This window comes from Hemiscyllium ocellatum, chromosome 7, assembly GCF_020745735.1.
Source record: "Hemiscyllium ocellatum isolate sHemOce1 chromosome 7, sHemOce1.pat.X.cur, whole genome shotgun sequence".
In the NCBI taxonomy this organism is placed as follows: domain Eukaryota; kingdom Metazoa; phylum Chordata; class Chondrichthyes; order Orectolobiformes; family Hemiscylliidae; genus Hemiscyllium; species Hemiscyllium ocellatum.
The window spans coordinates 110,032,019-110,043,208 of record NC_083407.1 but is presented as its reverse complement, the minus strand read 5'-3'; the positions used below and the strand labels follow the sequence as shown (position 1 = coordinate 110,043,208).

The following is an 11,190-nucleotide window of genomic DNA, read 5'->3' as shown; positions in this document are numbered from 1 at the left end:
TTTGGGTGCTACACTTTCGAATGGATTTGAAGGCAGTAGGAAGGATATGTAAAACATCTAGGAATGACAGGAGGGATGAGGCGCTTTAGTTACATGGTTAGGTCAGAGAAGTTTGGCGGCACAGTGGCACAGTGGTTAGCACTGCTGCCTCACAGCGCCAGGGACCTGGGTTCAATTCCCGCCTCAGGCGACTGACTGTGTGGAGTTTGCACGTTCTCCCCGTGTCTGTGTGGGTTTCCTCCGGGTGCTCCGGTTTCCTCCCACAGTCCAAAGATGTGCAGGTCAGGTGAATTGGCCATGCTAAATTGCCCGTAGTGTTAGGTAAGGGGTATATGTAGGGGTATCGGTGGGTTGCGCTTCGGCGGGTCGGTGTGGACTTGTTGGGCCGAAGGGCCTGTTTCCACACTGTAAGTAATCTAATCTAAGTGGGACTGTTCTCTTTGCGGAAGAGTGGGTTCAGAGGAGATTTGCTCAAAGTATTCGAAATCATGACAGGTCTGGGCAAAGTTGCTGTGGAGAATTTGGAGGCACAGCTTTAAGACAATTTGCACCAAATGCAACAGCAAATGAAGAAAATCTTCACCGTGCAGCAAAGGGTTAAGAACTGGCATGCGCTACCTGAGGTTGGCCACAGGATAGACAGAGGCTTTCGAAAATGAATGGGATCATTATTTAAAAAGGAAATGCAACCACAGGACTATGAGGAGGAGGTTGAGAAATGGTGCTAAGTACGTTGCTCCTTCGAAGGGTTAGCACAACAGAATAGGCCAAATGGCCTTCTAATTTGCTGTAATCACTTTTGGATTTTATGATTATTTCGTTTTGGTCCTTTCATTCGACTGCTGCCACTTGGAATAGCCCAATTGCATTTTGAGCTCCGAATTCTCCTGACGGTTGGGAATTACAATGCGATGTAACATGGCATTATTTTTATATGTAAAGATAATCTCTAACTTGCATTGTTAGGTTCTCCTTCTGCTTCTTACTCTTAATATAATAAGACTAGAACTAGGAGACTCTATATAATTAAATGCAGTTTATAAGTGTCTCCTACTTAAGAGAGAGATAAAAGGAATTGCTTTCTCTTCATGGGTCTTGAGTCTGTAGAGTTCTCTTCTCCAGAGAGAAGTGGAGATAGGTCATTAAATATCTTGAAGACAAAAATAGATTCTTTGACCAACAAGAAGATCAAAGATGATCGTGGCCAGGCAGAGCTTCAATTTGAGGCCATGATCAGATCAGCCACGATCTTATTGATTAACGGGACCAGCTCAAGGGGTGAAGTGATTGAATCCTGCTCCTAATTTGTATGGCTGTATTTGTTCAATATCAACTTTCTAACTTAAAGGTGCAATATGTGGTAAACAACATACCCATGTTGCACTTCAAAAAAACTGGGACATTGGGAAAAAGCTTTTGCCCCTAGTTGATGACAATAGTTTGCCATGGCTTAAAAGGAGAATGATACCTGCAGTAAAATCATTGAAAACAGAATAAGTTTACAAAAAAACGTTGTCCATAGTCAGACTTGATTTTGCTTCACAAAGTTTGCAACTACTTGGGATAGTGCTATAAGTGTTCAGAAAAAAGTCCCCACAACTCTGCAGTTATGAAATGCCTAATTTAATGTAGGGCACATGCAGGAGTCCGAAAACATAGGGGGAGTCCCTTTTGCTGCACCATATCCTTTCCAGCAAACCTAGGTAGGTACTGATCTGCAGATAGAAAGGAAGTGTTTATCAATTAGAAAGTAACACATAGAACTCAACGTATTCTGTTTTAGTAGACTTGTGGTTAGCATATTGTGAAAGCTGGTCAAACACATTCCTTCATTAGTACTGTATTGCTCCCTATTAATCATGCTTTTATGTTTATCGTCCAAATATTAAGACTTTGTATCTTGGCAGAGAGAGCAAGAGTTTGGAGTTCCAGTGAGGAAAGTTAATTGGAAGCATGCTAGTTTCAGTTGGATTCCACATAGACTTCAGTTTTATCTTGCCAAGAAAATGTTGCAGAGTGTCTCATTTGCATGTGCAGTTCTCATTAGTTGTGCAAGACCTTGGCAGATCCAATTAACATTTAAGTACGTGAAGTTTCTATAAACAGTTAGTGATCTAATGCTTTCCACTATGAGGCACCCCCATGTGAACAGTGAAAGAAAATCCAATCTTATACATAGGGAGGATTGGAAGAGCTAAGACTATGTATTTTTTGACCCCAGTGGGGGAATAGAGGCATCCCACTGTTGCATCCCACCTATTTTTGGACACAGGGCAGTCCATGGAGTTTCTGACAGATGGACCCTTGAAGCCATAAGACAGCACTAAGATTTATTTTGAGAGCTGGGTGTCTACTAGTCCAGGGAATTGTCCGTTGTGTGCTCCAAGGGAGTGGCCAGGGAGATATAACAAGACAAAGTGGCAATTGACATACTGCTGATTTGTAGCCACTGTAAGCACTTCACAAATATGTAGTCTCTGCCTTCCTGGTAGGTGACATGGTGCTGCAGTACTTCATTTCAGCTCACAGGCTCCACGGATAGAATCACTACAGCATAGTGATAGAATCCGATCATTCGGCTCATCGAGTGCACTCAGAAAGTGACTGACAGAAAGCAATTTGTCATGAAGAGGGTGAGATCCTGAAATGAAAAACACCATTGGCTGGACAAAGAGGTGGAGCAGAATCAGGTGGAGGGAAAGGCAGATGCAGAGCAGAGTCCAACTTAGGGATCCAGTGTCTTTGCATGTCTTGCCAACATTGGGGGAGGTTGGTATTTCATCCAGGCATGGTTTAACTGAGTCTGTCTAGTCAGCAAAGAAGAACAAGGAACAAAGAATCGTACAGTACAAGCACAGGCCCTTCGGCCCTCCAAGCCTGCTCCAGTACATTTTGCCCTTCCATACCAAAACTGTCTTCACTTACAGGATCCATATCCCTCTATTCCCTTCCTATTTATGTATTCGTCCAGGTGCTTCTTGAATGTTGCTATTGTGTCTGCCTCCTCTGGCAGCGCGTTCCAGGCACTCACCACCCTTTGTGTGAAAACCATGGTTCGTACATCTTTTTCAAACATCCCCCAACACACCTAGAGCCTGTGTTCCCTAATAATTGACCCTTTCACCCTGGGAAAAAGCCTCATTCTTTCCACTCTATCCATGCCATTTACAACCTTACAAACGTCTGTCAGGGTGCCCCTCAACCTTCTGCCTTCTGGTGAAAACTAACCCAGTCTATTCGACCTTCCTTCATAGCTAAAATCCCCCAGACCAGGCAACATCCTGGTAAACCTCTTCTGTACCCTCTCCAGAGCATCCACGTCCTTCTGGTAGCATGGTGACCAGAACTGTACACAATATTCCAAGTGTGGCCTAACTAAAGTTATATAAAGCTGCAGCACAACTTGTTTAATCTTATTCTCAATAGCAGGACACCATTGCTCAGGAACTCACTTTCAATTGCTTGTGAGAACACTTCCACTTCAGAGTCTGCCTCGAATGGATTGATTCTAATCACCAATAAGTGATGTGTATCTGTCCAGTATGTCCCTCTTTAATGACCTTTGGGGGTTCCTTTCACTCTTATGCCTTTTTGTCAGTCCTGCCTTTTAAAAAGAAGGAAGCTTTTTTGACAGGGGATCAGGTGTCAATATTTGCAATGAGTTCCTCAAGTAACAATTCTACATTTACAAGTGGACACAGTGAACCACTTAGTGCTCTGGTGTCCTCCACAGTTGGCCACTTTCTATGCAGCGTCAGCAGCCTGGCCGTTGTGCTAGTTTATAGTTGAGTCATAGAGATGTACAGCACAGAAACAGACCCGTTGTCCAAGTCATTCTTGCTGGCCAGCTCTCCTACACTAACCTAGTCCCATTTGCTAGCATTTGGTCCATATCTTTCTAATCCCAACCTATTCATATACCCATTCAGATGTTGTAATTGTACCAGCCTCCACCACTTCCTCTGGCACTTCATTCTGTACACGCACCACCCTCTGCATGAAAAAGTTACCCCTTAGCTCCCTTTAAAATCTTTCCCCTCTTGCCTTAAACCTACGTCCTCTAGTTCTGGAACTCCCCTACCCTGGAAATAAAAGACCTTGATGCATGTGGTGATCACTGGGGATGTGCTAGAGGCAACACCTTCAGAGAGAGCTGTTCTAGCCTTGGTACAAGGGTAGCCCTTGTCTCAGACGCTTGCTGTGTAGCTGGTCCCTGAACCAGAAGGGCCAAGGATGCCAAGGATTCTGATGGTGCCCATCAACGGGTAGCAATTACATCCTTCTCTGTGACTCTTTAGCCCCAGGATAGCTACCTGGAAGCCCAGGGGGAGCACCAGTTAAGGATGCCACTGAGATCCCACTCCACTCATATACGAATGACCAGTCCATGGAACCGAGCTTTCTGTAGATTCTTTGTATGTCTATGCATTGCCGCATAGGCCTCTGCATAAGATTGACCATACTCTCAGCTGGTAGAACCCAGTGATTCGTAAACCTGAGCAGAGATGGTGCACATGAGCTGAACAAACGCACATCAACAGGTTAGGGATCCTCTGCTAGGAGGATGCAGTTATCTGTCACAAACTGACGTGCTATTCCAAATTTCTTAAAACCTTTGAGTTCAGGCAGAGCCTGACTGTTGCTTGTTGACTCTGCTCAGCGGGCGATGTCTGCTCTGCGTTGCAGCTCCCTGCTGCACCCTCATTTGTCAGTCAGCTCTCAAATGTGCCTCTCTCAACTGGTCCTCTCTGGGATCTGTGATTGGCAAACTGTTGCCAGTCATCCTGGTCTTCATTTGAGGTCCAACCCAAGACAGCATTGCCAGCTACCAGCCTGCAGTGAAGGGTCAGACCTCCAAAGTGTAGAAATACCATAAGACCATAAGACATAGGAGTGGAAGTAAGGCCATTTGGCCCATCGAGTCCACTCCGCCATTCAATCATGGTTATTGGGCATTTCAACTCCACTTACCAGCATTCTCCCCGTAGCCCTTAATTCCTTGTGACATCAAGAATTTATCAATATCTGCCTTGAAGACATTTAGCGTCCCGGCCTCCACTGCACTCTGCAGCAATGAATTCCACAGGCCCACCACTCTCTGCTGAAGAAATGTCTCTGCATTTCTGTTCTGAATTGACCCCCTCTAATTCTAAGGCTGTGTCCACGGGTCCTAGTCTCCTTGCCTAATAGAAACAATTTCCTAGTGTCCCCCCTTTCCAAGCCATGTATTATCTTGTATGTTTCTATAAAATCTCCCCTGAGCAGCCCCTTTTCCACGGGCAGGTAAGAAAGCAGCGATGAGCATGGAGTGTTTATTGACATCTTTGGCTGAAATTGCTTCAACCCCCTCAATTGCTGCTCTGCATTTACCACAGTTTCACAGGCAAGTTTCAGGAAGCTAGGGAAACCAGTGGGCCCATATGTCTACGAGCTTTTAGCATTTAGCACTTGGGAATTGACAGCTTCATCCTTGTTTGGGGGTGGGGGGGTGCTATATGTATACAGACACACACACACACACACACACACACACACACACACACACACACACACACACACACACACACACACAAAATTCAGGTTACAAGGTTTCCGTAGCTGTTGTCAAATCCACCAGTTTTAACCTGCAGCCAAACCCACCTGTTCTTTAGAGGTGGCATGGTGGTTCCATGGTTAGCACTGCTGCCTCACAGCACCAGGGGCCCACACTCGATTCCAGCCTTGAGTGTCTGTCATTGTGGAGTTTGCACATTCTCCCCGTGTCTGTGTCGGTTTCCTGTGGGTAATCTGTTTTCCCCCCAAAGTCCAAAGATATGCAGGTTTGGTGAATTGACCATATTGAAGGCATGGTTATGGAATGAGAAAGCTGGGATGCTCTTTGGAGAGTCAGTACAGACTCAAAGGGCCAAATGGTCCCTCTTTACTCTGTAGGGTTTCTATGATTAAAGACAAAAATTCAGTTCAATGAGGTCAAGTTAGAGACAACACCAACTTAATTATATAAACATGTAATACTTCCCATAATCACATTAGGCATTACATTTGACTTGGGCTGATTGTATTACACGGATGATATTAGACTGAATTATCAGCTAAAGTAAAAAATTACTCCCATTTATTAATGAAGAGGCTTTTGTACATATTGTCACTACTTACCTTATTATTTTTTCACCCTCAGTCATGTTTTGTTGATTTAACAAGTAAGGGAATTGATTACAGTTTAAAGCAGCAGAATAGTTGAATGTGTCATTCTCACTTTGTACAGAATGTGAATCAGACAAATATAGAAAACGTGGGCATTCACAGAATTGTACTTTTTTCTCATAACATACCCAAGTTAGTAAACTTTCCTGTAATCAATCATCTAAAAATAGCTCAGTTATGTTACAGATCCTATCACAAGATCCAATTTACCTCGCTTACAGAGTAAGACTACGGGAAAAGGCACTAGATCCTGAAAATGTGTGACTTACTCATTGGGGTCACGGTACAATTTCTCTAGTTCACTTTGTGCCCTCAGCAACCATCGAGGTCAAAGTCAGACAAACATAAAAGTAGTAACTGTACTAGTTTTTTCGGCTCATTGCGCCTGTTTCTCCATTCATTAAGGTCATGGCTGATCTTTTAAATTAACTCCACTTTCCTGCCTTGTCCCCACACTCCATGATTCACTTGGCATCTGAAAACCTATCGACTTCAGATTGGTGCTGCGCATCTGCGGCTACGTAAGAGGCAAAAGTGGATTGACAAAGTGGAGGTGGAGAGAATGTTTCCTTCTGTGAGGTAATCTGGAAGGAGAGGTAGTAGTTTTAGGAGAAGGGGCAGATTTAAAACAGAGCTGAGGAGAAATTGCTTCTCTCAAAGGGTCATGAACCTGTTCAGTGTCCCAGAGTGCAGTGGATGCTGTGACATTTGGTAAATTTAAGGAGGAGACAGACAGATTTTAATTAATCACTAGTTAAAAGGTTATAGGGAGTGGGCAGGAAAGTTGAGGCTGAAATGAGATCAGCCTGGATTATGTTAAATGGCAGAGCAGACTCAAGGGGTTGGATTGTCCATCCCTGCTTCTGGTTTTTATATTCCTATGTTCACAATTTCCTGAGATCGAGAATTACTTTTTGAGTGAAGAAATTATTCCTCACCTCAGCCCTTGGTAATCTGCCGGATTGCCTTGAGTCATTTTGGTGTGACCTTTAAGCGCTGAGATCCACAGTGACGTCTGTGAAGGCTGAGCTTGCGTAGCACAGTCCCGACTTGTATGGGCCTCAGAACACCAGTGGAAGTATCTACTGTAGCATTGAACTAGGGGCTGGATATGTTAGAATAGAGGTCACCCAGTTCTTCACTGCATGGGAAAGCCCTGTGTGAAGTTGGAGCTGAAGTCCTCCTTGTTTCTCACCAGCTGGCTGCCTGGCAACTTTGGCATGGAAGGTCTCTACATGCAACCCATCAGTTGTCTCCTGTGCATTGTCTCAACAGAGAAACTGGAGGCTTCACCTCCCAGGGAGCTGGTAAATGTGCCATCCTTAGCCCTGGCTCTGGCTATAGACTACTCATGATCCTATGCAGATCTTACTATCCTCTTGACACCCGTGCAGTGCTATATCACAGCTGGTGGCTGCAATTATCAAACCAAATACTGATGCTCCTTCAGAGTCATACAACATGGAAACAGACCCTTCGATCTAACTTATCAATGCCGACCAGTTATCTAAATTAATCTGATTTGGAGATGCCAGTGTTGGACTGGAGTGTGCAAATTTTAAAATCACTCAACACCAGGTTATAGTCCAAAAGGTTTAATTGGAAGCACTAGCTTTCGGAGCACTGCTCCTTCATTCAGGTGGTTGTGGAGTACAAGATAGTAAGACTATAGGATTGTAACTCTGTGTCTTACAATCTTACACTCCACAACCACCTGATGAAGGAACGTTGCTCCAAAAGCTAGTGCTTCCAATTAAACCTTTGGACGATAACCTGGTGTTGTGTGATTTTTATACTAAATTAATCTGGTCCCACTTGCCAGCATTTGGCCCAGATCCCTCTAAACCCTCCTATTTATCTACCCATCTAGATGTCTTTTAAATGTTGGAATTGTACCAGCCTCCACCATTTTCTCTGGCAGCTCATTCCACACAGACACCATTCCCCTACCCTATTATTTTATATTTACCCCTGACTAATGCATCTAACCTACACATCCCTGAGCACTATGGACAATTTAGCACGGTCAGTTCACCTAACCAGCACATCTTTGAATTGTGGAAGGAAACTGGAGCACCTGGAGGAAACCCACACAGACAGCTGGGGAATCTGCAAACTCCATACAGGTAGTCACCCAAGGCTGGAATTGAACCCAGGTCCCTGGTGCTGTGAGGCAGCAGTGCTAACCACTGAATCACTGTGCCACCTATGTTCCACACCCACTTTGTGCTGCTCTCTCCATGTGCAACCTTTACATCCACTATAAAGAGAAAGTGTTGGCGAGTGTTTCTTAAAACTCTGGATGCAGGTATCACTGGCTAAGCCAACATTTATTGCCCATCTCTTATTGCCCTTGAGGAGGTGCTGGTGAATTTGTCTTCTTGAACAGCTGCAGCGCATGCAATGTAGGCACATCCACAATGCTGCAGTGAAGAGAGAGAGTGACAGAAGTTTGACCCAGTGATAATGATAGAATGATGATATATTTCCAGTTTTGGGTGGTGAGTGTCTTGGAGTGAAACTTGCAGATATATGTTCCCATGTCTCTGCCACCCTTGTCTTTCTAGGTGGAAGTGGTCATGGATTTGGAAGGATACTGTCTCAGGAATTCTGGTGAATTCTGCAGTGCAGAATTCCCTGCCCAGGGAAGCAATTGAGGCTACCCCGTTGAATGCTTTTAAGATGAAGATAAATAGATTTTTGAACAGTAAAGGGATTAAGGGTTATGGTAAGTGGATGAGTAAGTGGAGCTGACCCCAGAAAAAGATCAGCCTATGATTGTATTGAATGTCAGGGCAGGCTGGATGGGCCAGATGGCCTACTCCTGCTCCTAGTTCTTACGTTCTGTTCTTGTAAATGGTACGCACTGTTCCTCATTGTCTAATCTGCTCATTCCCAACTCAAAAGCTCTAACAGTTTTGTTAATTCTCTCTTGTAAGTCTGCATTGATTCTATCCAACAAAATTATGATTTAACAGGTCATTGGTATCACTAATTATAGATTCTAGTACTTTCCTAATAACTAAATTGTAGAGCTTTTTTTTAAGTTCATTCATAGGATATGGGTGTCTCTGGGCAGGCCAGCATTTATTACCCATTCCTAATTGTCCAAAGGGCAGTTAACTGCTGCATGACTGGAGTCGCATGTACGCCAACCAAGATGGCAGTTTCCTTTCTTAAAGGGCATTAGTGAACTATATGTGTTTTCCCCCATAAATTGGCAATGTGCAGGTCAGGTGAATTGGCCATGCTAAATTGCCCCATAGTGTGAGTTGCATTATTCAGGGGTAAATATAGGGGAGGAAATGGGTCTTGTTGGATTGCTCTTCAGAGGATCGGTGTGGACTTGTTGGGCTGAAGAGCCTGTTTCCACACTATAGGGAATCTAATCCTTGAGGTACAATATGGAAATTGCAAAGATTCTGAAAGACCAAACATAACAATTGATGAAATTAAGAGATTAGATCACAAGGAGTAATTCTTTTGATCATGTTTTTACTGAAAAGAAAATGAAGATTGAGAGTTGACATGATTTGTTGTTAACATTCTGCAGACATCAGATAATGTAGACAATGACTTATTGTGTCCAGTTCCTGTCACCCTGCTATAGGAAGGATATTATTAAATTGGAGATGGTTCAGGAAAGATTTACCAGAATTTGTTGGGACTGGAGGGTTTGAGTTATAAGAGGAGGCTGAATAGGCTGGGACATTTTTCACTGGAACAGAGGAGGTTGATGGGTGACCTTGTAGAGGTTTATAAAATCATGAGGGGAATAGATAAGTTCAATCATAAAAGTCTTTTCCCTAAGATTGGAGAGTTCATAACTGGAGGGTATTTTATTAGGTAAAAGGAGAAAGATTTAAAAGGGACTTGAGGGTAACTTTTTTACACGGAGTGGGGTGGGGGGGCGGGGGGGGTTTCATATGTGGAATGAACTGCCAGAGGAAGTGATAGATGCAGGTACAATTACACTTAAAAGATATTTGGACCGATACATAAATAGGGAAGGTTTAGAGAGATATGGGTCAAACGGGACTAGCTTGGTCTGCATAGACAAGTGGGACCAAAGTGTCCGTTTCTGTGCTGTGTGATTCTATGACTCTTTTAGACACTTCCAGATTTTTGTTGGGCTGAAATTCCCCCATCTGCAATAGCAGGATTTGAACCTGGCTCTCTGGAACACTACCAGGGTCTTTGGATGAATAAACCCAGCAATAACACCACTAGGCTAGCAGCCCCCCTTTGCGTGTCAGACCATTCTCAAACCTAGTATGTTTTGGAAGATTGAAACCAATGCAAACACTATGGCTGGGGCGATCTAGTTTACTGCCCGAAGATATCAGCCATTCTGATCAGAGGATTTGTCAGCGTTTAGTTGCATTAATTGATGCGGTGTCACTTTCTTGCTTCTCTAAGTACCTCGATCTCACCAGACCTTTGACTCCCCTCTATATGAAATGTTCTTGTGCGTTCTACCATGAAAACAGATGTAATTTTAAAAAAAAATTCTGTTCCTTTCTAATTTCTTCAATGATAATTTCATGTTTTATCTGTTATTAATATGCCGGCTTATCTCTCAAAACCCATCTGGTTCACGTTTGCTTTCATCAAATCCTTTCCTTCTACATGCCTGTCAAAGATGTTACAATAAGTTTTTATAGGTCTTGTTAATTTACGCTCATATTCCGCATTATTTTTTTAAAAACTTCCTCATCATTCTTTGGTAAATATTACAATCCTTCTAATCCCCACTTACTCATCTTTCAAGCGATATCATAAACCATTTTTTAAATCGAATGCCATTTTAAACTTTTCTTTTTCACCATGGGTAGACCACTTTTCCCTTGGATTTTATTTCTGCAGAATATACACAGTTATTTTGAATTTTAATTAACCCTTCACATGATTGACTTTACTTATCTGCTGTTATATCTTTCAACCTGGGACTCCAAACTAATTTACCCAACTCAGCCCTTGTACATT

At 43.3% G+C, this 11,190-nt stretch overlaps 1 long non-coding RNA gene across 1 annotated transcript in view; it reads right to left on the bottom strand.

The window, feature by feature from the left end:
- Window positions 1-1,631: 1,631 nt before the first annotated feature.
- Window positions 1,632-11,190, bottom strand: part of LOC132817596 (uncharacterized) — a 90,921-nt gene continuing 81,362 nt past the window's right edge. Inside the window, exons 3-4 of the long non-coding RNA XR_009644899.1 lie at window positions 5,641-5,936; window positions 1,632-1,715 (exon numbers count right to left, since the gene is read on the bottom strand). This is a non-coding gene — a long non-coding RNA (uncharacterized LOC132817596). The remainder of the gene's footprint in view (window positions 1,716-5,640; window positions 5,937-11,190) is intronic.